The sequence below is a fragment of the Chanodichthys erythropterus genome, chromosome 6 (genome assembly GCF_024489055.1).
Source record: "Chanodichthys erythropterus isolate Z2021 chromosome 6, ASM2448905v1, whole genome shotgun sequence".
Classification (NCBI taxonomy): domain Eukaryota; kingdom Metazoa; phylum Chordata; class Actinopteri; order Cypriniformes; family Xenocyprididae; genus Chanodichthys; species Chanodichthys erythropterus.
The window spans coordinates 34226002-34251882 of NC_090226.1; the positions used below are offsets into that span (position 1 = coordinate 34226002).

The window sequence follows — 25881 nt, forward strand, 5'->3', positions numbered from 1 at the left end:
GCTCAGTGGTAGAGCATTTGACTGCAGATCAAAAGGTCCCCGGCTCAAATCCTGGTGCCCCCTTAGCTGTGACCAAATACTAAGTTGTTTTTAGGAACTAATTTGGTAGGTTATGTCAACCCAAAACACTTCTTTGTTGTTGTGTTACATTATTCAAGGAAATTGCTTGGGGTTTTTTTATTTTTTCAAAGGAAAAAGCTTCACTGTAAGGGGGTATAGCTCAGTGGTAGAGCATTTGACTGCAGATCAAGAGGTCCCCGGTTCAAATCCGGGTGCCCCCTTAGCTATGATCAAATACTAAAGTGCTTTTAGGAACTGGTTAGGTAGGTAGGTTGGTAGGTTGTGTCTAGATGGAGGCATTTGGTCATTGGAGGCCCTCGACCAAAAGCACACGGTCCGGTGCACATTCGTGGTAAAAGCAGGTCAAGAGGTCCCTGTTTCAAATCCGGGTGCCCCCTTTACCCTGACCAAATACTAAAATGTTTTTAGGAATTATTTTGCTAGGTTACATCAAGCCAAACACTTCTTTGTTGTTTTACATTGTACCTATCTATTCAAGGAAATTGCTTGGGTTTTATATTTTTTGAAGAAAAAAAGCACATTACTGTAAGGGGGTATAGCTCAGTGGTAGAGCATTTGACTGCAGATCAAGAGGTCCCCGGTTCAAATCCGGGTGCCCCCTTAGCTGTGACCAAATACTCAGTTGTTTTTAGGAACTAATTTGGTAGGTTACGTCAACCCAAACACTTCTTTGATGTGTTACATTGTACTTATCTATTCAAGGAAATTGCTTGGGTTTTTTATTTTTTCAAACGAAAAATCCTTCCCTGTAAGGGGGTATAGCTCAGTGGTAGAGCATTTGACTGCAGATCAAGAGGTCCCCGGTTCAAATCCGGGTGCCCCCTTAGCTATGACCAAATACTAAAGTGCTTTTAGGAACTGGTTAGGTTGGTAGGTTGTGTCTAGATGGAGGCATTTGGTCATTGGAGGCCCTCGACCAAAAGCACACGGTCCGGTGCACATTCGTGGTAAAAGCAGGTCAAGAGGTCCCTGTTTCAAATCCGGGTGCCCCCTTTACCCTGACCAAATACTAAAATGTTTTTAGGAATTATTTTGCTAGGTTACATCAAGCCAAACACTTCTTTGTTGTTTTACATTGTACCTATCTATTCAAGGAAATTGCTTGGGTTTTATATTTTTTGAAGAAAAAAGCACATTACTGTAAGGGGGTATAGCTCAGTGGTAGAGCATTTGACTGCAGATCAAGAGGTCCCCGGTTCAAATCCGGGTGCCCCCTTAGCTGTGACCAAATACTCAGTTGTTTTTAGGAACTAATTTGGTAGGTTACGTCAACCCAAACACTTCTTTGTTCTTGTGTTACATTATTCAAGGAAATTACTTGGGTTTTTTTTTATTTTTTAAAGGAATAAGCGTCACTGTAAGGGGGTATAGCTCAGTGGTAGAGCATTTGACTGCAGATCAAGAGGTCCCCGGTTCAAATCCGGGTGCCCTCTTAGCTGTGACCAAATACTCAGTTGTTTTTAGGAACTAATTTGGTAGGTTACGTCATCCCAAACACTTCTTTGATGTGTTACATTGTACTCATCTATTCATGGAAATTGCTTGGGTTTTTTAATTTTTTTTAAGAAAAATGCTTCACTGTAAGGGGGTATAGCTCAGTGGTAGAGCATTTGACTGCAGATCAAGAGGTCCCCGGTTCAAATCCTGGTGCCCCCTCTGCCTCGACCAGATACTGATCTTTTCTTAGGAACTAATTTGGTAGGTTATGTCAACCCAAACACTTCTTTGTTGTTGTGTTACATTATTCAAGGAAATTACTTGGGTTTTTTTTATTTTTTAAAGGAATAAGTGTCACTGTAAGGGGGTATAGCTCAGTGGTAGAGCATTTGACTGCAGATCAAGAGGTCTCCGGTTCAAATCCGGGTGCCCCCTTAGCTATGATCAAATACTAAAGTGCTTTTAGGAACTGGTTAGGTAGGTAGGTTGGTAGGTTGTGTCTAGATGGAGGCATTTGGTCATTGGAGGCCCTCGACCAAAAGCACACGGTCCGGTGCACATTCGTGGTAAAAGCAGGTCAAGAGGTCCCTGTTTCAAATCCGGGTGCCCCCTTTACCCTGACCAAATACTAAAATGTTTTTAGGAATTATTTTGCTAGGTTACATCAAGCCAAACACTTCTTTGTTGTTTTACATTGTACCTATCTATTCAAGGAAATTGCTTGGGTTTTATATTTTTTGAAGAAAAAAAGCACATTACTGTAAGGGGGTATAGCTCAGTGGTAGAGCATTTGACTGCAGATCAAGAGGTCCCCGGTTCAAATCCGGGTGCCCCCTTAGCTGTGACCAAATACTCAGTTGCTTTTAGGAACTAATTTGGTAGGTTACCTCAACCCAAAACACTTCTTTGATGTGTTACATTGTACTTATCTATTCAAGGAAATTGCTTGGGTTTTTTATTTTTTCAAACGAAAATTCCTTCCCTGTAAGGGGGTATAGCTCAGTGGTAGAGCATTTGACTGCAGATCAAGAGGTCCCCGGTTCAAATCCGGGTGCCCCCTTAGCTATGACCAAATACTAAAGTGCTTTTAGGAACTGGTTAGGTAGGTAGGTTGGTAGGTTGTGTCTAGATGGAGGCATTTGGTCATTGGAGGCCCTCGACCAAAAGCACACGGTCCGGTGCACATTCGTGGTAAAAGCAGGTCAAGAGGTCCCTGTTTCAAATCCGGGTGCCCCCTTTACCCTGACCAAATACTAAAATGTTTTTAGGAATTATTTTGCTAGGTTACATCAAGCCAAACACTTCTTTGTTGTTTTACATTGTACCTATCTATTCAAGGAAATTGCTTGGGTTTTATATTTTTTGAAGAAAAAAAGCACATTACTGTAAGGGGGTATAGCTCAGTGGTAGAGCATTTGACTGCAGATCAAGAGGTCCCCGGTTCAAATCCGGGTGCCCCCTTAGCTGTGACCAAATACTCAGTTGCTTTTAGGAACTAATTTGGTAGGTTACGTCAACCCAAACACTTCTTTGATGTGTTACATTGTACTTATCTATTCAAGGAAATTGCTTGGGTTTTTTATTTTTTCAAACGAAAAATCCTTCCCTGTAAGGGGGTATAGCTCAGTGGTAGAGCATTTGACTGCAGATCAAGAGGTCCCCGGTTCAAATCCGGGTGCCCCCTTAGCTATGACCAAATACTAAAGTGCTTTTAGGAACTGGTTAGGTTGGTAGGTTGTGTCTAGATGGAGGCATTTGGTCATTGGAGGCCCTCGACCAAAAGCACACGGTCCGGTGCACATTCGTGGTAAAAGCAGGTCAAGAGGTCCCTGTTTCAAATCCGGGTGCCCCCTTTACCCTGACCAAATACTAAAATGTTTTTAGGAATTATTTTGCTAGGTTACATCAAGCCAAACACTTCTTTGTTGTTTTACATTGTACCTATCTATTCAAGGAAATTGCTTGGGTTTTTTATTTTTTCAAGTAAGGGGGTATAGCTCAGTGGTAGAGCATTTGACTGCAGATCAAGAGGTCCCCGGCTCAAATCCTGGTGCCCCCTCTGCCTCGACCAGATACTGATCTGTTCTTAGGAACTAATTTGGTAGGTTATGTCAACCCAAACACTTCTTTGTTGTTGTGTTACATTATTCAAGGAAATTACTTGGGGTTTTTTTATTTTTTAAAGGAATAAGCGTCACTTTAAGGGGGTATAGCTCAGTGGTAGAGCATTTGACTGCAGATCAAGAGGTCCCCGGTTCAAATCCGGGTGCCCCCTTAGCTGTGACCAAATACTAAAGTGCTTTTAGGAACTGGTTAGGTAGGTAGGTTGGTAGGTTGTGTCTAGATGGAGGCATTTGGTCATTGGAGGCCCTCGACCAAAAGCACACGGTCCGGTGCACATTCGTGGTAAAAGCAGGTCAAGAGGTCCCTGTTTCAAATCCGGGTGCCCCCTTTACCCTGACCAAATACTAAAATGTTTTTAGGAATTATTTTGCTAGGTTACATCAAGCCAAACACTTCTTTGTTCTTGTGTTACATTGTACCTATCTATTCAAGGAAATTGCTTGGGTTTTATATTTTTTGAAGAAAAAAAGCACATTACTGTAAGGGGGTATAGCTCAGTGGTAGAGCATTTGACTGCAGATCAAGAGGTCCCCGGTTCAAATCCGGGTGCCCCCTTAGCTGTGACCAAATACTGAGTTGCTTTTAGGAACTAATTTGGTAGGTTACCTCAACCCAAAACACTTCTTTGATGTGTTACATTGTACTTATCTATTCAAGGAAATTGCTTGGGTTTTTTATTTTTTCAAACGAAAAATCCTTCCCTGTAAGGGGGTATAGCTCAGTGGTAGAGCATTTGACTGCAGATCAAGAGGTCCCCGGTTCAAATCCGGGTGCCCCCTTAGCTATGACCAAATACTAAAGTGGTTTTAGGAATCTGGTTAGGTTGGTAGGTTGTGTCTAGATGGAGGCATTTGGTCATTGGAGGCCCTCGACCAAAAGCACACGGTCCGGTGCACATTCGTGGTAAAAGCAGGTCAAGAGGTCCCTGTTTCAAATCCGGGTGCCCCCTTTACCCTGACCAAATACTAAAATGTTTTTAGGAATTATTTTGCTAGGTTACATCAAGCCAAACACTTCTTTGTTGTTTTACATTGTACCTATCTATTCAAGGAAATTGCTTGGGTTTTATATTTTTTGAAGAAAAAAAGCACATTACTGTAAGGGGGTATAGCTCAGTGGTAGAGCATTTGACTGCAGATCAAGAGGTCCCCGGTTCAAATCCGGGTGCCCCCTTAGCTGTGACCAAATACTCAGTTGTTTTTAGGAACTAATTTGGTAGGTTACGTCAACCCAAACACTTCTTTGTTCTTGTGTTACATTATTCAAGGAAATTACTTGGGTTTTTTTTATTTTTTAAAGGAATAAGCGTCACTGTAAGGGGGTATAGCTCAGTGGTAGAGCATTTGACTGCAGATCAAAAGGTCCCCAGCTCAAATCCTGGTGCCCCCTCTGCTGTGACCAAATACTGAGTTGTTTTTAGGAACTAATTTGGTAGGTTACGTCATCCCAAACACTTCTTTGATGTGTTACATTGTACTCATCTATTCATGGAAATTGCTTGGGTTTTTTAATTTTTTTTAGGAAAAATGCTTCACTGTAAGGGGGTATAGCTCAGTGGTAGAGCATTTGACTACAGATCAAGAGGTCCCCGGTTCAAATCCGGGTGCCCCCTTAGCTGTGACCAAATACTCAGTTGCTTTTAGGAACTAATTTGGTAGGTTACCTCAACCCAAAACACTTCTTTGATGTGTTACATTGTACTTATCTATTCAAGGAAATTGCTTGGGTTTTTTATTTTTTCAAACGAAAAATCCTTCCCTGTAAGGGGGTATAGCTCAGTGGTAGAGCATTTGACTGCAGATCAAGAGGTCCCCGGTTCAAATCCGGGTGCCCCCTTAGCTATGACCAAATACTAAAGTGCTTTTAGGAACTGGTTAGGTTGGTAGGTTGTGTCTAGATGGAGGCATTTGGTTATTGGAGGCCCTCGACCAAAAGCACACGGTCCGGTGCACATTCGTGGTAAAAGCAGGTCAAGAGGTCCCTGTTTCAAATCCGGGTGCCCCCTTTACCCTGACCAAACACTAAAATGTTTTTAGGAATTATTTTGCTAGGTTACATCAAGCCAAACACTTCTTTGTTGTTTTACATTGTACCTATCTATTCAAGGAAATTGCTTGGGTTTTATATTTTTTCAATCGTAAGGGGGTATAGCTCAGTGGTAGAGCATTTGACTGCAGATCAAAAGGTCCCCGGCTCAAATCCTGGTGCCCCCTCTGCCTCGACCAAATACTGAGTTGTTTTTAGGAACTAATTTGGTAAGTTACGTCAACCCAAACACTTCTTTGTTCTTGTGTTACATTATTCAAGGAAATTACTTGGGTTTTTTTATTTTTTAAAGGAATAAGCATCACTGTAAGGGGGTATAGCTCAGTGGTAGAGCATTTGACTGCAGATCAAGAGGTCCCCGGTTCAAATCCGGGTGCCCCCTTAGCTATGATCAAATACTAAAGTGCTTTTAGGAACTGGTTAGGTAGGTAGGTTGGTAGGTTGTGTCTAGATGGAGGCATTTGGTCATTGGAGGCCCTCGACCAAAAGCACACGGTCCGGTGCACATTCGTGGTAAAAGCAGGTCAAGAGGTCCCTGTTTCAAATCCGGGTGCCCCCTTTACCCTGACCAAATACTAAAATGTTTTTAGGAATTATTTTGCTAGGTTACATCAAGCCAAACACTTCTTTGTTGTTTTACATTGTACCTATCTATTCAAGGAAATTGCTTGGGTTTTATATTTTTTGACGAAAAAAGCACATTACTGTAAGGGGGTATAGCTCAGTGGTAGAGCATTTAACTGCAGATCAAGAGGTCCCCGGTTCAAATCCGGGTGCCCCCTTAGCTGTGACCAAATACTGAGTTGTTTTTAGGAACTAATTTGGTAGGTTACGTCAACCCAAACACTTCTTTGATGTGTTACATTGTACTTATCTATTCAAGGAAATTGCTTGGGTTTTTTATTTTTTCAAACGAAAAATCCTTCCCTGTAAGGGGGTATAGCTCAGTGGTAGAGCATTTGACTGCAGATCAAGAGGTCCCCGGTTCAAATCCGGGTGCCCCCTTAGCTATGACCAAATACTAAAGTGCTTTTAGGAACTGGTTAGGTTGGTAGGTTGTGTCTAGATGGAGGCATTTGGTTATTGGAGGCCCTCGACCAAAAGCACACGGTCCGGTGCACATTCGTGGTAAAAGCAGGTCAAGAGGTCCCTGTTTCAAATCCGGGTGCCCCCTTTACCCTGACCAAATACTAAAATGTTTTTAGGAATTATTTTGCTAGGTTACATCAAGCCAAACACTTCTTTGTTGTTTTACATTGTACCTATCTATTCAAGGAAATTGCTTGGGTTTTATATTTTTTGAAGAAAAAAGCACATTACTGTAAGGGGGTATAGCTCAGTGGTAGAGCATTTGACTGCAGATCAAGAGGTCCCCGGTTCAAATCCGGGTGCCCCCTTAGCTGTGACCAAATACTCAGTTGTTTTTAGGAACTAATTTGGTAGGTTACGTCAACCCAAACACTTCTTTGTTCTTGTGTTACATTATTCAAGGAAATTACTTGGGTTTTTTTTATTTTTTAAAGGAATAAGCGTCACTGTAAGGGGGTATAGCTCAGTGGTAGAGCATTTGACTGCAGATCAAAAGGTCCCCAGCTCAAATCCTGGTGCCCCCTCTGCCTCGACCAGATACTGATCTGTTCTTAGGAACTAATTTGGTAGGTTATGTCAACCCAAACACTTCTTTGTTGTTGTGTTACATTATTCAAGGAAATTACTTGGGGTTTTTTTATTTTTTAAAGGAATAAGCGTCACTTTAAGGGGGTATAGCTCAGTGGTAGAGCACTTGACTGCAGATCAAGAGGTCTCCGGTTCAAATCCGGGTGCCCCCTTAGCTGTGACCAAATACTGAGTTGTTTTTAGGAACTAATTTGGTAGGTTACCTCAACCCAAAACACTTCTTTGATGTGTTACATTGTACTTATCTATTCAAGGAAATTGCTTGGGTTTTTTATTTTTTCAAACGAAAAATCCTTCCCTGTAAGGGGGTATAGCTCAGTGGTAGAGCATTTGACTGCAGATCAAGAGGTCCCCGGTTCAAATCCGGGTGCCCCCTTAGCTATGACCAAATACTAAAGTGCTTTTAGGAACTGGTTAGGTTGGTAGGTTGTGTCTAGATGGAGGCATTTGGTCATTGGAGGCCCTCGACCAAAAGCACACGGTCCGGTGCACATTCGTGGTAAAAGCAGGTCAAGAGGTCCCTGTTTCAAATCCGGGTGCCCCCTTTACCCTGACCAAATACTAAAATGTTTTTAGGAATTATTTTGCTAGGTTACATCAAGCCAAACACTTCTTTGTTGTTTTACATTGTACCTATCTATTCAAGGAAATTGCTTGGGTTTTATATTTTTTGAAGAAAAAAAGCACATTACTGTAAGGGGGTATAGCTCAGTGGTAGAGCATTTGACTGCAGATCAAGAGGTCCCCGGTTCAAATCCGGGTGCCCCCTTAGCTGTGACCAAATACTCAGTTGTTTTTAGGAACTAATTTGGTAGGTTACGTCAACCCAAACACTTCTTTGTTCTTGTGTTACATTATTCAAGGAAATTACTTGGTTTTTTTTTTATTTTTTAAAGGAATAAGCGTCACTATAAGGGGGTATAGCTCAGTGGTAGAGCATTTGACTGCAGATCAAGAGGTCCCCGGTTCAAATCCGGGTGCCCTCTTAGCTGTGACCAAATACTCAGTTGTTTTTAGGAACTAATTTGGTAGGTTACGTCATCCCAAACACTTCTTTGATGTGTTACATTGTACTCATCTATTCATGGAAATTGCTTGGGTTTTTTAATTTTTTTTAAGAAAAATGCTTCACTGTAAGGGGGTATAGCTCAGTGGTAGAGCATTTGACTGCAGATCAAGAGGTCCCCGGTTCAAATCCTGGTGCCCCCTCTGCCTCGACCAGATACTGATCTGTTCTTAGGAACTAATTTGGTAGGTTATGTCAACCCAAACACTTCTTTGTTGTTGTGTTACATTATTCAAGGAAATTACTTGGGGTTTTTTTATTTTTTAAAGGAATAAGCGTCACTTTAAGGGGGTATAGCTCAGTGGTAGAGCATTTGACTGCAGATCAAGAGGTCTCCGGTTCAAATCCGGGTGCCCCCTTAGCTATGATCAAATACTAAAGTGCTTTTAGGAACTGGTTAGGTTGGTAGGTTGTGTCTAGATGGAGGCATTTGGTCATTGGAGGCCCTCGACCAAAAGCACACGGTCCGGTGCACATTCGTGGTAAAAGCAGGTCAAGAGGTCCCTGTTTCAAATCCGGGTGCCCCCTTTACCCTGACCAAATACTAAAATGTTTTTAGGAATTATTTTGCTAGGTTACATCAAGCCAAACACTTCTTTGTTGTTTTACATTGTACCTATCTATTCAAGGAAATTGCTTGGGTTTTATATTTTTTGAAGAAAAAAAGCACATTACTGTAAGGGGGTATAGCTCAGTGGTAGAGCATTTGACTGCAGATCAAGAGGTCCCCGGTTCAAATCCGGGTGCCCCCTTAGCTGTGACCAAATACTCAGTTGTTTTTAGGAACTAATTTGGTAGGTTACGTCAACCCAAACACTTCTTTGTTCTTGTGTTACATTATTCAAGGAAATTACTTGGGGTTTTTTTATTTTTTAAAGGAATAAGCGTCACTGTAAGGGGGTATAGCTCAGTGGTAGAGCATTTGACTGCAGATCAAGAGGTCCCCGGTTCAAATCCGGGTGCCCTCTTAGCTGTGACCAAATACGCAGTTGTTTTTAGGAACTAATTTGGTAGGTTACGTCATCCCAAACACTTCTTTGATGTGTTACATTGTACTCATCTATTCATGGAAATTGCTTGGGTTTTTTAATTTTTTTTAAGAAAAATGCTTCACTGTAAGGGGGTATAGCTCAGTGGTAGAGCATTTGACTGCAGATCAAAAGGTCCCCGGCTCAAATCCTGGTGCCCCCTCTGCCTCGACCAGATACTGATCTGTTCTTAGGAACTAATTTGGTAGGTTATGTCAACCCAAACACTTCTTTGTTGTTGTGTTACATTATTCAAGGAAATTACTTGGGGTTTTTTTATTTTTTAAAGGAATAAGCGTCACTTTAAGGGGGTATAGCTCAGTGGTAGAGCATTTGACTGCAGATCAAGAGGTCTCCGGTTCAAATCCGGGTGCCCCCTTAGCTATGATCAAATACTAAAGTGCTTTTAGGAACTGGTTAGGTAGGTAGGTTGGTAGGTTGTGTCTAGATGGAGGCATTTGGTCATTGGAGGCCCTCGACCAAAAGCACACGGTCCGGTGCACATTCGTGGTAAAAGCAGGTCAAGAGGTCCCTGTTTCAAATCCGGGTGCCCCCTTTACCCTGACCAAATACTAAAATGTTTTTAGGAATTATTTTGCTAGGTTACATCAAGCCAAACACTTCTTTGTTGTTTTACATTGTACCTATCTATTCAAGGAAATTGCTTGGGTTTTATATTTTTTGAAGAAAAAAAGCACATTACTGTAAGGGGGTATAGCTCAGTGGTAGAGCATTTGACTGCAGATCAAGAGGTCCCCGGTTCAAATCCGGGTGCCCCCTTAGCTGTGACCAAATACTCAGTTGCTTTTAGGAACTAATTTGGTAGGTTACCTCAACCCAAAACACTTCTTTGATGTGTTACATTGTACTTATCTATTCAAGGAAATTGCTTGGGTTTTTTATTTTTTCAAACGAAAAATCCTTCCCTGTAAGGGGGTATAGCTCAGTGGTAGAGCATTTGACTGCAGATCAAGAGGTCCCCGGTTCAAATCCGGGTGCCCCCTTAGCTATGACCAAATACTAAAGTGCTTTTAGGAACTGGTTAGGTTGGTAGGTTGTGTCTAGATGGAGGCATTTGGTTATTGGAGGCCCTCGACCAAAAGCACACGGTCCGGTGCACATTCGTGGTAAAAGCAGGTCAAGAGGTCCCTGTTTCAAATCCGGGTGCCCCCTTTACCCTGACCAAATACTAAAATGTTTTTAGGAATTATTTTGCTAGGTTACATCAAGCCAAACACTTCTTTGTTGTTTTACATTGTACCTATCTATTCAAGGAAATTGCTTGGGTTTTATATTTTTTGAAGAAAAAAAGCACATTACTGTAAGGGGGTATAGCTCAGTGGTAGAGCATTTGACTGCAGATCAAGAGGTCCCCGGTTCAAATCCTGGTGCCCACTCAGCGGAGACCAAATACTCAGATTTTATTAGGAACTAATTTGTTAGGATACGTCAACCCAAACACTTCTTTGTTGTTGTGTTACATTATTCAAGGAAATTACTTGGGGTTTTTTTATTTTTTAAAGGAATAAGCGTCACTGTAAGGGGGTATAGCTCAGTGGTAGAGCATTTGACTGCAGATCAAGAGGTCCCCGGTTCAAATCCGGGTGCCCCCTTAGCAGTGACCAAATACTAAAGTGCTTTTAGGAACTGGTTAGGTAGGTAGGTTGGTAGGTTGTGTCTAGATGGAGGCATTTGGTCATTGGAGGCCCTCGACCAAAAGCACACGGTCCGGTGCACATTCGTGGTAAAAGCAGGTCAAGAGGTCCCTGTTTCAAATCCGGGTGCCCCCTTTACCCTGACCAAATACTAAAATGTTTTTAGGAATTATTTTGCTAGGTTACATCAAGCCAAACACTTCTTTGTTGTTTTACATTGTACCTATCTATTCAAGGAAATTGCTTGGGTTTTATATTTTTTGAAGAAAAAAGCACATCACTGTAAGGGGGTATAGCTCAGTGGTAGAGCATTTGACTGCAGATCAAGAGGTCCCCGGTTCAAATCCGGGTGCCCCCTTAGCTGTGACCAAATACTGAGTTGTTTTTAGGAACTAATTTGGTAGGTTACGTCAACCCAAACACTTCTTTGATGTGTTACATTGTACTTATCTATTCAAGGAAATTGCTTGGGTTTTTTATTTTTTCAAACGAAAAATCCTTCCCTGTAAGGGGGTATAGCTCAGTGGTAGAGCATTTGACTGCAGATCAAGAGGTCCCCGGTTCAAATCCGGGTGCCCCCTTAGCTATGACCAAATACTAAAGTGCTTTTAGGAACTGGTTAGGTTGGTAGGTTGTGTCTAGATGGAGGCATTTGGTCATTGGAGGCCCTCGACCAAAAGCACACGGTCCGGTGCACATTCGTGGTAAAAGCAGGTCAAGAGGTCCCTGTTTCAAATCCGGGTGCCCCCTTTACCCTGACCAAATACTAAAATGTTTTTAGGAATTATTTTGCTAGGTTACATCAAGCCAAACACTTCTTTGTTGTTTTACATTGTACCTATCTATTCAAGGAAATTGCTTGGGTTTTATATTTTTTGAAGAAAAAAAGCACATTACTGTAAGGGGGTATAGCTCAGTGGTAGAGCATTTGACTGCAGATCAAGAGGTCCCCGGTTCAAATCCGGGTGCCCCCTTAGCTGTGACCAAATACTCAGTTGTTTTTAGGAACTAATTTGGTAGGTTACGTCAACCCAAACACTTCTTTGTTCTTGTGTTACATTATTCAAGGAAATTACTTGGGGTTTTTTTATTTTTTAAAGGAATAAGCGTCACTGTAAGGGGGTATAGCTCAGTGGTAGAGCATTTGACTGCAGATCAAGAGGTCCCCGGTTCAAATCCGGGTGCCCTCTTAGCTGTGACCAAATACTCAGTTGTTTTTAGGAACTAATTTGGTAGGTTACGTCATCCCAAACACTTCTTTGATGTGTTACATTGTACTCATCTATTCATGGAAATTGCTTGGGTTTTTTAATTTTTTTTAAGAAAAATGCTTCACTGTAAGGGGGTATAGCTCAGTGGTAGAGCATTTGACTGCAGATCAAGAGGTCCCCGGTTCAAATCCTGGTGCCCCCTCTGCCTTGACCAGATACTGATCTGTTCTTAGGAACTAATTTGGTAGGTTATGTCAACCCAAACACTTCTTTGTTGTTGTGTTACATTATTCAAGGAAATTACTTGGGTTTTTTTTATTTTTTAAAGGAATAAGCGTCACTGTAAGGGGGTATAGCTCAGTGGTAGAGCATTTGACTGCAGATCAAGAGGTCTCCGGTTCAAATCCGGGTGCCCCCTTAGCTGTGACCAAATCGTTGTGTGTGTTAACCATTACACCACAGAACCTTGGAAGGGGCTGCTTTTGCTTGTCAAGTCACGAAATGCCATTGAACGTTTTGCTTTTTAAGCCTATGATTCCCCGACGAGTTTGAGACTGCCAATTTCATCGCCATTTTACAGGTACATCAGGAGTTCCGCAAGACCTTTGTTTTCTCCCCCTGTCACAAAAAGCTACAAAGAGGTTCCACCAAGATTTGAACTTGGATCACTGGATTCAAAGGCCACAGTGCTAACCATTACACCATGGAACCACCAATCCCTGAAAGGTAGCCATCTGAGAGGCAGGTAGCAATGTGTCTACATGGAGGCATTTGGTCAAAAGCACACGGTCCGGTGCACATTCGTGGTAAAAGCAGGTCAAGAGGTCCCTGTTTCAAATCCGGGTGCCCCCTTTACCCTGACCAAATACTAAAATGTTTTTAGGAATTATTTTGCTAGGTTACATCAAGCCAAACACTTCTTTGTTGTTTTACATTGTACCTATCTATTCAAGGAAATTGCTTGGGTTTTATATTTTTTGAAGAAAAAAAGCACATTACTGTAAGGGGGTATAGCTCAGTGGTAGAGCATTTGACTGCAGATCAAGAGGTCCCCGGTTCAAATCCGGGTGCCCCCTTAGCTGTGACCAAATACTCAGTTGCTTTTAGGAACTAATTTGGTAGGTTACCTCAACCCAAAACACTTCTTTGATGTGTTACATTGTACTTATCTATTCAAGGAAATTGCTTGGGTTTTTTATTTTTTCAAACGAAAATTCCTTCCCTGTAAGGGGGTATAGCTCAGTGGTAGAGCATTTGACTGCAGATCAAGAGGTCCTCGGTTCAAATCCGGGTGCCCCCTTAGCTATGACCAAATACTAAAGTGCTTTTAGGAACTGGTTAGGTAGGTAGGTTGGTAGGTTGTGTCTAGATGGAGGCATTTGGTCATTGGAGGCCCTCGACCAAAAGCACACGGTCCGGTGCACATTCGTGGTAAAAGCAGGTCAAGAGGTCCCTGTTTCAAATCCGGGTGCCCCCTTTACCCTGACCAAATACTAAAATGTTTTTAGGAATTATTTTGCTAGGTTACATCAAGCCAAACACTTCTTTGTTGTTTTACATTGTACCTATCTATTCAAGGAAATTGCTTGGGTTTTATATTTTTTGAAGAAAAAAAGCACATTACTGTAAGGGGGTATAGCTCAGTGGTAGAGCATTTGACTGCAGATCAAGAGGTCCCCGGTTCAAATCCGGGTGCCCCCTTAGCTGTGACCAAATACTCAGTTGCTTTTAGGAACTAATTTGGTAGGTTACCTCAACCCAAAACACTTCTTTGATGTGTTACATTGTACTTATCTATTCAAGGAAATTGCTTGGGTTTTTTATTTTTTCAAACGAAAAATCCTTCCCTGTAAGGGGGTATAGCTCAGTGGTAGAGCATTTGACTGCAGATCAAGAGGTCCCCGGTTCAAATCCGGGTGCCCCCTTAGCTATGACCAAATACTAAAGTGCTTTTAGGAACTGGTTAGGTTGGTAGGTTGTGTCTAGATGGAGGCATTTGGTTATTGGAGGCCCTCGACCAAAAGCACACGGTCCGGTGCACATTCGTGGTAAAAGCAGGTCAAGAGGTCCCTGTTTCAAATCCGGGTGCCCCCTTTACCCTGACCAAATACTAAAATGTTTTTAGGAATTATTTTGCTAGGTTACATCAAGCCAAACACTTCTTTGATGTGTTACATTGTACTCATCTATTCATGGAAATTGCTTGGGTTTTTTAATTTTTTTTAAGAAAAATGCTTCACTGTAAGGGGGTATAGCTCAGTGGTAGAGCATTTGACTGCAGATCAAAAGGTCCCCGGCTCAAATCCTGGTGCCCCCTCTGCCTCGACCAGATACTGATCTGTTCTTAGGAACTAATTTGGTAGGTTATGTCAACCCAAACACTTCTTTGTTGTTGTGTTACATTATTCAAGGAAATTACTTGGGGTTTTTTTATTTTTTAAAGGAATAAGCGTCACTTTAAGGGGGTATAGCTCAGTGGTAGAGCATTTGACTGCAGATCAAGAGGTCTCCGGTTCAAATCCGGGTGCCCCCTTAGCTATGATCAAATACTAAAGTGCTTTTAGGAACTGGTTAGGTAGGTAGGTTGGTAGGTTGTGTCTAGATGGAGGCATTTGGTCATTGGAGGCCCTCGACCAAAAGCACACGGTCCGGTGCACATTCGTGGTAAAAGCAGGTCAAGAGGTCCCTGTTTCAAATCCGGGTGCCCCCTTTACCCTGACCAAATACTAAAATGTTTTTAGGAATTATTTTGCTAGGTTACATCAAGCCAAACACTTCTTTGTTGTTTTACATTGTACCTATCTATTCAAGGAAATTGCTTGGGTTTTATATTTTTTGAAGAAAAAAAGCACATTACTGTAAGGGGGTATAGCTCAGTGGTAGAGCATTTGACTGCAGATCAAGAGGTCCCCGGTTCAAATCCGGGTGCCCCCTTAGCTGTGACCAAATACTGAGTTGTTTTTAGGAACTAATTTGGTAGGTTACGTCAACCCAAACACTTCTTTGATGTGTTACATTGTACTTATCTATTCAAGGAAATTGCTTGGGTTTTTTATTTTTTCAAACGAAAAATCCTTCCCTGTAAGGGGGTATAGCTCAGTGGTAGAGCATTTGACTGCAGATCAAGAGGTCCCCGGTTCAAATCCGGGTGCCCCCTTAGCTATGACCAAATACTAAAGTGCTTTTAGGAACTGGTTAGGTTGGTAGGTTGTGTCTAGATGGAGGCATTTGGTCATTGGAGGCCCTCGACCAAAAGCACACGGTCCGGTGCACATTCGTGGTAAAAGCAGGTCAAGAGGTCCCTGTTTCAAATCCGGGTGCCCCCTTTACCCTGACCAAATACTAAAATGTTTTTAGGAATTATTTTGCTAGGTTACATCAAGCCAAACACTTCTTTGCTGTTTTACATTGTACCTATCTATTCAAGGAAATTACTTGGGTTTTTTTTTATTTTTTAAAGGAATAAGCGTCACTGTAAGGGGGTATAGCTCAGTGGTAGAGCATTTGACTGCAGATCAAGAGGTCCCCGGTTCAAATCCGGGTGCCCTCTTAGCTGTGACCAAATACTCAGTTGTTTTTAGGAACTAATTTGGTAGGTTACGTCATCCCAAACACTTCTTTGATGTGTTACATTGTACTCATCTATTCATGGAAATTGCTTGGGTTTTTTAATTTTTTTTAAGAAAAATGCTTCACTGTAAGGGGGTATAGCTCAGTGGTAGAGCATTTGACTGCAGATCAAAAGGTCCCCAGCTCAAATCCTGGTGCCCCCTCTGCCTCGACCAGATACTGATCTGTTCTTAGGAACTAATTTGGTAGGTTATGTCAACCCAAACACTTCTTTGTTGTTGTGTTACATTATTCAAGGAAATTACTTGGGGTTTTTTTATTTTTTAAAGGAATAAGCGTCACTTTAAGGGGGTATAGCTCAGTGGTAGAGCACTTGACTGCAGATCAAGAGGTCTCCGGTTCAAATCCGGGTGCCCCCTTAGCTATGATCAAATACTAAAGTGCTTTTAGGAACTGGTTAGGTAGGTAGGTTGGTAGGTTGTGTCTAGATGGAGGCATTTGGTCATTGGAGGCCCTCGACCAAAAGCACACGGTCCGGTGCACATTCGTGGTAAAAGCAGGTCAAGAGGTCCCTGTTTCAAATCCGGGTGCCCCCTTTACCCTGACCAAATACTAAAATGTTTTTAGGAATTATTTTGCTAGGTTACATCAAGCCAAACACTTCTTTGTTGTTTTACATTGTACCTATCTATTCAAGGAAATTGCTTGGGTTTTATATTTTTTGAAGAAAAAAAGCACATTACTGTAAGGGGGTATAGCTCAGTGGTAGAGCATTTGACTGCAGATCAAGAGGTCCCCGGTTCAAATCCGGGTGCCCCCTTAGCTGTGACCAAATACTCAGTTGCTTTTAGGAACTAATTTGGTAGGTTACCTCAACCCAAAACACTTCTTTGATGTGTTACATTGTACTTATCTATTCAAGGAAATTGCTTGGGTTTTTCATTTTTTCAAACGAAAATTCCTTCCCTGTAAGGGGGTATAGCTCAGTGGTAGAGCATTTGACTGCAGATCAAGAGGTCCTCGGTTCAAATCCGGGTGCCCCCTTAGCTATGATCAAATACTAAAGTGCTTTTAGGAACTGGTTAGGTAGGTAGGTTGGTAGGTTGTGTCTAGATGGAGGCATTTGGTCATTGGAGGCCCTCGACCAAAAGCACACGGTCCGGTGCACATTCGTGGTAAAAGCAGGTCAAGAGGTCCCTGTTTCAAATCCGGGTGCCCCCTTTACCCTGACCAAATACTAAAATGTTTTTAGGAATTATTTTGCTAGGTTACATCAAGCCAAACACTTCTTTGTTGTTTTACATTGTACCTATCTATTCAAGGAAATTGCTTGGGTTTTATATTTTTTGAAGAAAAAAAGCACATTACTGTAAGGGGGTATAGCTCAGTGGTAGAGCATTTGACTGCAGATCAAGAGGTCCCCGGTTCAAATCCGGGTGCCCCCTTAGCTGTGACCAAATACTCAGTTGCTTTTAGGAACTAATTTGGTAGGTTACCTCAACCCAAAACACTTCTTTGATGTGTTACATTGTACTTATCTATTCAAGGAAATTGCTTGGGTTTTATATTTTTTGAAGAAAAAAAGCACATTACTGTAAGGGGGTATAGCTCAGTGGTAGAGCATTTGACTGCAGATCAAGAGGTCCCCGGTTCAAATCCGGGTGCCCCCTTAGCTGTGACCAAATACTGAGTTGTTTTTAGGAACTAATTTGGTAGGTTACGTCATCCCAAACACTTCTTTGATGTGTTACGTTTTTAATTTTTTTTAAGAAAAATGCTTCACTGTAAGGGGATATAGCTCAGTGGTAGAGCATTTGACTACAGATCAAGAGGTCCCCTGTTCAAATCCGGGTGCCCCCTTAGCTGTGACCAAATACTGAGTTGTTTTTAGGAACTAATTTGGTAGGTTACATCAACCCAAACACTTCTTTTTTCTTGTGTTACATTATTCAAGGAAATTGCTTGGGTTTTTTTTATTTTTTAAAGGAATAAACGTCACTGTAAGGGGGTATAGCTCAGTGGTAGAGCATTTGACTGCAGATCAAGAGGTCCCCGGTTCAAATCCGGGTGCCCTCTTAGCTGTGACCAAATACTCAGTTGTTTTTAGGAACTAATTTGGTAGGTTACGTCATCCCAAACACTTCTTTGATGTGTTACATTGTACTCATCTATTCATGGAAATTGCTTGGGTTTTTTAATTTTTTTTAAGAAAAATGCTTCACTGTAAGGGGGTATAGCTCAGTGGTAGAGCATTTGACTGCAGATCAAGAGGTCCCCGGTTCAAATCCTGGTGCCCCCTCTGCCTTGACCAGATACTGATCTGTTCTTAGGAACTAATTTGGTAGGTTATGTCAACCCAAACACTTCTTTGTTGTTGTGTTACATTATTCAAGGAAATTACTTGGGTTTTTTTTATTTTTTAAAGGAATAAGCGTCACTGTAAGGGGGTATAGCTGAGTGGTAGAGCATTTGACTGCAGATCAAGAGGTCCCCGGTTCAAATCCAGGTGCCCCCTTAATTGTGACCAAATACTAAAGTGCTTTTAGGAACTACTTTGGAAGGTTACTTCAAGCCAAACACTTCTTTGTTCTTGTGTTACATTATTCAAGGAAATTACTTGGGTTTTTTATTTTTTTAAAGAAAAGTGCTTCACTGTAAGGGGGTATAGGTCAGTGGTAGAGCATTTGACTGCAGATCAAGAGGTCCCTGGTTCAAATCCGGGTTCCTCCTTAGCTGTGACCAAATCGTTGTGTGTGTTAACCATTACACCACAGAACCTTGGAAGGGGCTGCTTTTGCTTGTCAAGTCACGAAATGCCATTGAACGTTTTGCTTTTTAAGCCTATGATTCCCCGACGAGTTTGAGACTGGCAATTTCACCGCCATTTTACAGGTACATCAGGAGTTCCGCAACACCTTTGTTTTCTCCCCCTGTCACAAAAAGCTACAAAGAGGTTCCACCAAGATTTGAACTTGGATCACTGGATTCAAAGTCCAGAGTGCTAACCATTACACCATGGAACCACCAATCCCTGAAAGGTAGCCATCTGAGAGGCAGGTAGCAATGTGTCTAGATGGAGGCATTTGGTCATTGGAGGCCCTCGACCAAAAGCACACGGTCCGGTGCACATTCGTGGTAAAAGCAGGTCAAGAGGTCCCTGGTTCAAATCCGGGTGCCCCCTTTACCCTGACCAAATACTAAAATGTTTTTAGGATTTATTTTGCTAGGTTACATCAAGCCAAACACTTCTTTGTTGTTTTACATTGTACCTATCTATTCAAGGAAATTGCTTGGGTTTTATATTTTTTGAAGAAAAAAAGCACATTACTGTAAGGGGGTATAGCTCAGTGGTAGAGCATTTGACGGCAGACCAAGAGATTCCCGGTTCAAATCCGGGTGCCCCCTTAGCTGTGACCAAATACTGAGTTGTTTTTAGGAACTAATTTGGTAGGTTACGTCATCCCAAACATTTCTTTGATGTGTTACGTTGTACTCATTTATTCATGGAAATTGCTTGGGTTTTTTAATTTTTTTTAAGAAAATTGCTTCACTGTAAGGGGGTATAGCTCAGTGGTAGAGCATTTGACTTCAGATCAAGAGGTCCCTGGTTCAAATCCTGGTGCCCCCTCTGCCTTGACCAGATACTGATCTGTTCTTAGGAACTAATTTGGTAGGTTACGTCAACCCAAACACTTCTTTGTTGTTGTGTTACATTATTCAAGGAAATTACTTGTTTTTTTTTATTTTTTAAAGGAATAAGCGTCACTGTAAGGGGGTATAGCCCAGTGGTAGAGCATTTGACTGCAGATCAAGAGGTCTCCGGTTCAAATCCGGGTGTCCCCTTAGCTGTGACCAAATACTGAGTTGCTTTTAGGAACTAATTTGGTAGGTTACCTCAACCCAAAACACTTCTTTGATGTGTTACATTGTACTTATCTATTCAAGGAAATTGCTTGGGTTTTTTATTTTTCAAAGGAATTAACATCACTGCAAGGGGGTATAGCTCAGTGGTAGAGCATTTGACTGCAGATCAAGAGGTCCCCGGTTGAAATCTGGGTGCCCCCTCTGCCTTGACCAAATACTGATGTGTTCTTAAGAACTAATTTGGTAGGTTATGTCATCCCAAACACTTCTTTGTTGTGTTACATTGTACTTATCTATTCAAGGAATTTGCTTGGGTTTTTTATTATTTTAAAGAAAATGGTTCCACTGTAAGGGGGTATAGCTCAGTGGTAGAGCATTTGATTGCAGATCAACAGGTCCCCGGTTCAAATTCGGGTGCCCCCTTAGCTGTAACCAAATCATTGTGTGTGTTAACCATTACACCATAGAACCTTGGAAGGGAATGCTTTTGCTTGGCAAGTCACGAAATGCCAGTGAAAGTTTTGCTTTTTAAGCCTATGATTCCCCAACGAGTTTGAGACTGCCAATTTCACCGCCAATTCACAGGTACATCAGGAGTTGCGCAACACCTTTGTTTTCTCCCCCTGCCGTAAAAAGCTACAAAAAAGGTAAATTGAGATTTGAACTCGGATCGCTGTATTCAAAATCCAGAGTGCTAACTAGTGTTGTCAAGGTACCAAAATTCCAGTAGTCGGTACCGATACCATGAACATTTTACGGTTCTCGGTACCAATTTCGGTACCACCGCAAAATCTGTTGGAACTTTTTTACTATTTTATAAAGCCTATTTTAAAAACATTAAATATGATTTGGAGTGTGTGTGTTTGTGTGTGTATATATAATAGGGTACCTTAATGAAATAAATTTTGAAATATAAAAATAAATAAATAAATAAATGCTCAAACATCCATTTTGTACTGTTGAAAAAAACAGCATATGCTGGTAAGGTAGATTTTGAAGCTGTATGCTGGTCAAGTGCTGGTCCTAAACTGGTCCTGCTGGTCCATGCTAGTCCTAAGCTGGTCCTGGACCAGCATAAACCAGCTCAAGCCAGCATACCAGCTTCAAAACCTACTTTACCAGCATATGCTCATTTTTTTCAACATGGGTAACAGACGTGCGTGTTTATTTTAGCTATTTCGTCAGTGAAACAACACACTACAGCCTGTAAAACTATGAAATAAATATCGGTAAATAATGGTAACCTAAATAATAAGAAAGTTAAATATTATTTAAAAAGCATTCGTTTTTTTTTTTATTTCCACACAAAGATGCGTCATATAGCCAAAGTCCCGTTATTATAGTCTTTGATATAACATACCGCTCTTCGCTTTGAGAGTTATGTGGGACACGAGCAGGAAAGAGACCATTTCTCTTTAATAACATCTTCATGTTTTCTCCTGATGTTACAAGCAACTGACACTTGTTGTAAAAGGTCTGAAGAGCGAGTTTTATCTTCAGACATTCAGGCTATGTTTGATTTTGCGCTGCCAGACAAAGCGAAAGTAAAAATCACCAGCGTGTGTGAAACGCGCTATACAAATAAACTTGACGCGCCTTATAAATTCTAATAACAAGTGCAAACTGTGAAATTGAAATTGACGTGTAAGCAAAAAGGTTTCTGCCTTACGGTGATAATAACTTTACCACAGTAAAGAATGCGAATAGCCTATAATAGGCCTAAATGCGAATGAAAGAAAGAAACATTTAAATCCCCTGCTTGAGTGAAGATTTGGGAAAAGAAACAGATTCCATGTTCAGTGGAATAACTAATGGAATATTGTTCAATTCTCTGCTAATCAGGTGACCAGATCGCGATTCGCAAAACAGAATACAATGCTTAAATGTATGGACTCACGTCTCTCTCTCATTCGGCATGAACCAAAATGTTTCCATTGCTGCGATTTAATTTCTAACCTATTATTTCTTCTGTAATAACACAGCTTTGTGCTTCACTCGTGTCATATTCACGTAAATACTGCCACAGTGGGTACCAAATATACCCAGATTCTCGGTACTACCGGTACTACAGAAATGCTGGTATCGTCACATTTTCAAAATTTCAGTACCGACTTGGTACCGAAGTACCGGTACTTTTGACAACACTAGTGCTAACCATTACACCATGGAACAACCGATCCCTGAGAGCTGGCCATCTGAGAGGCAGGTAGCAATGTGTCTAGATGGAGGCATTTGGTCATTGGAGGCCCTCGACCAAAAGCATACGGTCCGGTGCACATTCGTGGCAAAAGCAGGTCCCTGGTTCAAATCCGGGTGCCCCCTTTACCCTGACCAAATACTAAAATGTTTTTAGGAATTAGTTTGCTAGGTTACATCAAGCCAAACACTTCTTTGTTGTGTTACATTGTACTTGTCTATTCAAGGAAATTGCTTGGATTTTTTATTATTTAAAGAAAGATTAATTATTGTGAGGGGGTATAGCTCAGTGGTAGAGCATTTGACTGCAGATAAAAAAATCTCTGGTTCAAATCCGGGTGCCCCCTCTGTCTTGGCCAGATACTGATCTGTTCTTAGGAACTAATTTGGTAGGTTACGTCAACCCAAACACTTCTTTGTTGTTGTGTTACATTATTCAAGGAAATTACTTGGGTGTTTTATTTTTTGAAGAAAAAAAAGCATCACTGTAAGGGGGTATAGCTCAGTGGTAGAGCATTTGACTGCAAATCAAGAGGTCCCCGGTTTAAATCCAGGTGCCCCCTCTGCCTTAACCAAATACTGATGTGCTATTACGGAACTAATTTGGTAAGTTACGTCAACCCAAACACTTCTTTGTTTTGTTACATTGTACTTATCTATTCAAGGAAATTGCTTGGGTTTTTTATTTTTTGAAGAAAAAAAAGCATCACTGTAAGGGGGAATAACTCAGTGGTAGAGCATTTGACTGCAGATCAAGAGGTCCCCGGTTCAAATCCGGGTGCCTCCTTAGCTGTGACCAAATACTAAAGTGCTTTTAGGAACTACTTTGGAAGGTTACTTCAAGCCAAATACTTCTTTGATGTGTTACACTGTACTTATCTATTCATGGAAATTGCTTGGGTTTTTTATTTTTTTACAGAAAAATGCTTCACTGTAAGGGGGTATAGCTCAGTGGTAGAGCATTTGACTGCAGATCAAGAGGTCCCTGGTTCAAATCCAGGTTCCTTCTTAGCTGTGACCAAATCGTTGTGTGTGTTAACCATTACACCACAGAACCTTGGAAGGGGCTGCTTTTTCTTGGCAAGTCACAAAATGCCAGTTAACGTTTTGCTTTTTAAGCCTATGATTCCCCGACGAGTTTGAGACTGCCAATTTCACCGCCACTTTACAGATACATCAGGAGTTGCGCAACACCTTTGTTTTCTCCCCCTGCCGCAAAAAGCTACAAAAAGGTTCCGCCGAGATTTGGACTCGGATCACTGGATTCAAAGTTCCAGAGTGCTAACCATTACACCATGGAACCACCAACCCCTGAAAGTTAGCCATCTGAGAGGCAGTTAGCAATGTGTCTAGATGGAGGCATTTGGTCATTGGAGGCCCTCGACCAAAAGCACACGGTCCGGTGCACATTCGTGGTAAAAGCAGGTCAAGAGGTCCCTGTTTCAAATCCGGGTGCCCCCTTTACCCTGATCAAATAATAAAATGTTTTTAGGAATTAGTTTGCTAGGTTACATCAAGCCAAACACTTCTTTGTTGTGTTACATCGTACTTATCTATTCAAGGAAATGACTATTTTTTAAAGAAAAATGCATTACTGTAAGGGGGTATAGCTCAGTGGTAGACACTGGTGTCAAAAGTATTCACATTCAATACTCAAGTAGAAGTATAGATACTAGGGTTTAAAAATACATCTGTAGAAGTTTAAGTATCAACTCAAGCTTTTTACTCAAGTAAAAGTGTAAAATTACTGGTTTCAAAACTACTTTAAGAATAAAAGTAAAAGTAAGAAAAAAAATTCCATTAAGGACAAAAGCTTAGGCCACGCCACAGGGGTCTATTGTGCACTCCACCTCCTCAAAATGTCATCAATAACCTTTATTGGAATGTAAATGTACATTCAAACTTAACTGCAGGAATCTGTGAGGGCAGCGGACAAGAAAAATGCGGGTAGTTTTGGTGTACCCAGGGCATGCTTAGTATCAATAAGGGCTTGACATTAACACCCGCCAACCTGCCAAATGCGGGTAGTTTTCAGCTGTTTCAGTTCACACCGCACTCGTCTGTTGGAGTTTGTTGGATAGGTGTGATAACCCTGTTGGCGTTGGTCGGAGTCTGTTTTTACCAGACTGAACATGTTTAATCAGCGTTTGTTTGGTCGTCTGAGCATCCCACAAACGGCAACAAACTCTCGGTGCGTTCCAAATGGGATATATCGCCCTCTGAAGGCTGCCATATTGAAGGGTTGTTCCAAACCGAAGTGTTCAAAACTGGCCACTTTAAAGGGCCCTTCAGAATGAAGGATTTCGAAGGGTACAACTGATGGACACTTGGGCCCCCATAATCCTTTGCACAGGGAAGTTGTTTGACGTCACAGAATGGGTACAGGAGGCTCGGAGCTTGATTTTACCAATAAATGTGTGTATAGTATTTTTCTATACTACTGTAATATTTATACGAGTTAGATCTAGTACATTATTATGGTCAAAACGACATTGTACTTCAACAAAAATACTTTACAGCTCCCTTTATCAGTCCATTCAAAAAAATTAAAAAAATAAACTAACGTTAAACAAAAGGCGCAGCTTGCGCAATCTATCCTCCTTGACTGTCTCGTTAAGATGACACAGAAGTGCGTTCCAAAAAAGGAGTAATTTGACCCCTACACCCTTCATCCCTTCGAAGCTCTCACTCTGGAGGGTAAACACTTTGAAGGGATTAGGGCATAGGCATGAGCCCTTCCGAATGGAACGCAGGGCTTGACGTAATCTGACCTGGCCATGAACCGTTGCCATGACGATGAGGCAAGTCCCCTGCAAAGACAGCTGTTTGATCGCGCCCGCGCCTCACGCACACACAACAAAGCACTGGAAACGTGACATCGCAGCTTGTTCGTTATAAAAAATAAAATACAGTTTAAAAAAAAAAAAACATATAAAAGGTACAATAGTCCGTAGTGCAATCCATGCCATTCAGCAAGAGCACTGCTCCACTATACCTCTCTCCAAAGAGAGAGGTATAACACCATGAGAGCAACGCAGGTTTACCTTCAGTTTCGTTTTAAATGAATTTGTTTTGGCTTGTTTAGCTACATGGTTGTATATGACTATGGGTCACATAAATAAAAGGGGTTGCGCTAAAAAAAAGTTTAAAAACCGGCGTATACGCTAATTTATTCAAACGTCTCTCTATCGAACTACCTAGCTTAATTTACAGAGGACGAAGAGAAAGCACCCTGTGGCGACCAGGGCGGGCGAGAGCCGTGAGGGAACGGCGCGAGGCCGGTGGCGCGAGAGTTAACGAGCTACACCTGGGAGGCGCACCGGCCTTGAGTCTCTCACGGAGGAGCTCCGGGAGCATAAAAGGAGGAGCAATGACAGTGAAGGACAAGAGAGGACCAGGCCTGGACTTTATTTTATGTTTTATTATGTTTGTGTGTCGTCCGCGAGATTCTGCCGGCATTACTTTCGTTTTGTTCTTTGTTTATTTTATATTAAAGTTTTGTTGAATGTTCGCCGGTTCCCGCCTCCTTCTTCCCGTATATACGAACTGCGTTACACACCCGTTTGATAGCCTAAATGAGCCAGTAGTGGAGAAATAACTTTTAAGAAATAATCTTGTTTGAGTAACGACTCCCAACACTGTCGTCCTTGCTGGAGTGTGACGTGATTTATGACATGTGCAGGTGTAATGGATCGCGTACAAACCAATAGTGTGTCAGAATGGTATATGTTTATTCGCATCCAACCACAATCAAATTCACTCTATCCAGATGGCGCGATTAGTTTTTTTTTTTGTTTTTTTTTTCAAGCCGGAATGAAAACAAGCCGAAATGAAATAGGAGTAACGAGGCTGTTTTTACAATGTAAGGAGTAGAAAGTACAGATAATTGCATGGAAATGTAAGGAGTAGAAGTAAAAAGTTATCTG

General features: G+C 41.5%; 36 non-coding genes across 36 annotated transcripts; 35 read left to right on the top strand and 1 right to left on the bottom strand.

Moving 5' to 3' along the window:
• Positions 1-209: 209 nt before the first annotated feature.
• On the top strand, positions 210-281 carry trnac-gca (transfer RNA cysteine (anticodon GCA)). The gene has a single exon. It is a non-coding gene; the product is annotated as a tRNA-Cys (tRNA).
• A 329-nt stretch (positions 282-610) lies between these two features.
• Positions 611-682, top strand: trnac-gca (transfer RNA cysteine (anticodon GCA)). Its single transcript has one exon. It is a non-coding gene; the product is annotated as a tRNA-Cys (tRNA).
• A 151-nt stretch (positions 683-833) lies between these two features.
• Positions 834-905, top strand: trnac-gca (transfer RNA cysteine (anticodon GCA)). The gene has a single exon. It is a non-coding gene; the product is annotated as a tRNA-Cys (tRNA).
• A 320-nt stretch (positions 906-1225) lies between these two features.
• Positions 1226-1297, top strand: trnac-gca (transfer RNA cysteine (anticodon GCA)). Its single transcript has one exon. It is a non-coding gene; the product is annotated as a tRNA-Cys (tRNA).
• A 985-nt stretch (positions 1298-2282) lies between these two features.
• On the top strand, positions 2283-2354 carry trnac-gca (transfer RNA cysteine (anticodon GCA)). The gene has a single exon. It is a non-coding gene; the product is annotated as a tRNA-Cys (tRNA).
• Positions 2355-2506: 152 nt separating this feature from the next.
• trnac-gca (transfer RNA cysteine (anticodon GCA)) lies at positions 2507-2578 on the top strand. Its single transcript has one exon. It is a non-coding gene; the product is annotated as a tRNA-Cys (tRNA).
• A 329-nt stretch (positions 2579-2907) lies between these two features.
• On the top strand, positions 2908-2979 carry trnac-gca (transfer RNA cysteine (anticodon GCA)). The gene has a single exon. It is a non-coding gene; the product is annotated as a tRNA-Cys (tRNA).
• Positions 2980-3130: 151 nt separating this feature from the next.
• Positions 3131-3202, top strand: trnac-gca (transfer RNA cysteine (anticodon GCA)). The gene has a single exon. It is a non-coding gene; the product is annotated as a tRNA-Cys (tRNA).
• Positions 3203-3721: 519 nt separating this feature from the next.
• Positions 3722-3793, top strand: trnac-gca (transfer RNA cysteine (anticodon GCA)). The gene has a single exon. It is a non-coding gene; the product is annotated as a tRNA-Cys (tRNA).
• Positions 3794-4125: 332 nt separating this feature from the next.
• Positions 4126-4197, top strand: trnac-gca (transfer RNA cysteine (anticodon GCA)). The gene has a single exon. It is a non-coding gene; the product is annotated as a tRNA-Cys (tRNA).
• Positions 4198-4349: 152 nt separating this feature from the next.
• On the top strand, positions 4350-4421 carry trnac-gca (transfer RNA cysteine (anticodon GCA)). The gene has a single exon. It is a non-coding gene; the product is annotated as a tRNA-Cys (tRNA).
• Positions 4422-4743: 322 nt separating this feature from the next.
• trnac-gca (transfer RNA cysteine (anticodon GCA)) lies at positions 4744-4815 on the top strand. The gene has a single exon. It is a non-coding gene; the product is annotated as a tRNA-Cys (tRNA).
• A 367-nt stretch (positions 4816-5182) lies between these two features.
• Positions 5183-5254, top strand: trnac-aca (transfer RNA cysteine (anticodon ACA)). The gene has a single exon. It is a non-coding gene; the product is annotated as a tRNA-Cys (tRNA).
• A 152-nt stretch (positions 5255-5406) lies between these two features.
• On the top strand, positions 5407-5478 carry trnac-gca (transfer RNA cysteine (anticodon GCA)). Its single transcript has one exon. It is a non-coding gene; the product is annotated as a tRNA-Cys (tRNA).
• A 520-nt stretch (positions 5479-5998) lies between these two features.
• trnac-gca (transfer RNA cysteine (anticodon GCA)) lies at positions 5999-6070 on the top strand. The gene has a single exon. It is a non-coding gene; the product is annotated as a tRNA-Cys (tRNA).
• A 551-nt stretch (positions 6071-6621) lies between these two features.
• Positions 6622-6693, top strand: trnac-gca (transfer RNA cysteine (anticodon GCA)). The gene has a single exon. It is a non-coding gene; the product is annotated as a tRNA-Cys (tRNA).
• A 320-nt stretch (positions 6694-7013) lies between these two features.
• On the top strand, positions 7014-7085 carry trnac-gca (transfer RNA cysteine (anticodon GCA)). The gene has a single exon. It is a non-coding gene; the product is annotated as a tRNA-Cys (tRNA).
• Positions 7086-7669: 584 nt separating this feature from the next.
• trnac-gca (transfer RNA cysteine (anticodon GCA)) lies at positions 7670-7741 on the top strand. The gene has a single exon. It is a non-coding gene; the product is annotated as a tRNA-Cys (tRNA).
• Positions 7742-8062: 321 nt separating this feature from the next.
• On the top strand, positions 8063-8134 carry trnac-gca (transfer RNA cysteine (anticodon GCA)). The gene has a single exon. It is a non-coding gene; the product is annotated as a tRNA-Cys (tRNA).
• Positions 8135-9111: 977 nt separating this feature from the next.
• Positions 9112-9183, top strand: trnac-gca (transfer RNA cysteine (anticodon GCA)). The gene has a single exon. It is a non-coding gene; the product is annotated as a tRNA-Cys (tRNA).
• Positions 9184-10167: 984 nt separating this feature from the next.
• On the top strand, positions 10168-10239 carry trnac-gca (transfer RNA cysteine (anticodon GCA)). Its single transcript has one exon. It is a non-coding gene; the product is annotated as a tRNA-Cys (tRNA).
• A 152-nt stretch (positions 10240-10391) lies between these two features.
• On the top strand, positions 10392-10463 carry trnac-gca (transfer RNA cysteine (anticodon GCA)). Its single transcript has one exon. It is a non-coding gene; the product is annotated as a tRNA-Cys (tRNA).
• Positions 10464-11000: 537 nt separating this feature from the next.
• Positions 11001-11072, top strand: trnac-gca (transfer RNA cysteine (anticodon GCA)). Its single transcript has one exon. It is a non-coding gene; the product is annotated as a tRNA-Cys (tRNA).
• A 328-nt stretch (positions 11073-11400) lies between these two features.
• On the top strand, positions 11401-11472 carry trnac-gca (transfer RNA cysteine (anticodon GCA)). Its single transcript has one exon. It is a non-coding gene; the product is annotated as a tRNA-Cys (tRNA).
• Positions 11473-11623: 151 nt separating this feature from the next.
• Positions 11624-11695, top strand: trnac-gca (transfer RNA cysteine (anticodon GCA)). The gene has a single exon. It is a non-coding gene; the product is annotated as a tRNA-Cys (tRNA).
• A 321-nt stretch (positions 11696-12016) lies between these two features.
• On the top strand, positions 12017-12088 carry trnac-gca (transfer RNA cysteine (anticodon GCA)). The gene has a single exon. It is a non-coding gene; the product is annotated as a tRNA-Cys (tRNA).
• Positions 12089-13329: 1241 nt separating this feature from the next.
• On the top strand, positions 13330-13401 carry trnac-gca (transfer RNA cysteine (anticodon GCA)). Its single transcript has one exon. It is a non-coding gene; the product is annotated as a tRNA-Cys (tRNA).
• Positions 13402-13954: 553 nt separating this feature from the next.
• trnac-gca (transfer RNA cysteine (anticodon GCA)) lies at positions 13955-14026 on the top strand. Its single transcript has one exon. It is a non-coding gene; the product is annotated as a tRNA-Cys (tRNA).
• Positions 14027-14178: 152 nt separating this feature from the next.
• trnac-gca (transfer RNA cysteine (anticodon GCA)) lies at positions 14179-14250 on the top strand. The gene has a single exon. It is a non-coding gene; the product is annotated as a tRNA-Cys (tRNA).
• Positions 14251-15187: 937 nt separating this feature from the next.
• Positions 15188-15259, top strand: trnac-gca (transfer RNA cysteine (anticodon GCA)). The gene has a single exon. It is a non-coding gene; the product is annotated as a tRNA-Cys (tRNA).
• A 151-nt stretch (positions 15260-15410) lies between these two features.
• trnac-gca (transfer RNA cysteine (anticodon GCA)) lies at positions 15411-15482 on the top strand. Its single transcript has one exon. It is a non-coding gene; the product is annotated as a tRNA-Cys (tRNA).
• A 1161-nt stretch (positions 15483-16643) lies between these two features.
• Positions 16644-16715, top strand: trnac-gca (transfer RNA cysteine (anticodon GCA)). Its single transcript has one exon. It is a non-coding gene; the product is annotated as a tRNA-Cys (tRNA).
• A 553-nt stretch (positions 16716-17268) lies between these two features.
• On the top strand, positions 17269-17340 carry trnac-gca (transfer RNA cysteine (anticodon GCA)). The gene has a single exon. It is a non-coding gene; the product is annotated as a tRNA-Cys (tRNA).
• A 153-nt stretch (positions 17341-17493) lies between these two features.
• On the top strand, positions 17494-17565 carry trnac-gca (transfer RNA cysteine (anticodon GCA)). Its single transcript has one exon. It is a non-coding gene; the product is annotated as a tRNA-Cys (tRNA).
• A 118-nt stretch (positions 17566-17683) lies between these two features.
• trnac-aca (transfer RNA cysteine (anticodon ACA)) lies at positions 17684-17755 on the top strand. The gene has a single exon. It is a non-coding gene; the product is annotated as a tRNA-Cys (tRNA).
• A 1091-nt stretch (positions 17756-18846) lies between these two features.
• Positions 18847-18918, bottom strand: trnaq-uug (transfer RNA glutamine (anticodon UUG)). Its single transcript has one exon. It is a non-coding gene; the product is annotated as a tRNA-Gln (tRNA).
• Positions 18919-25881: the final 6963 nt, after the last annotated feature.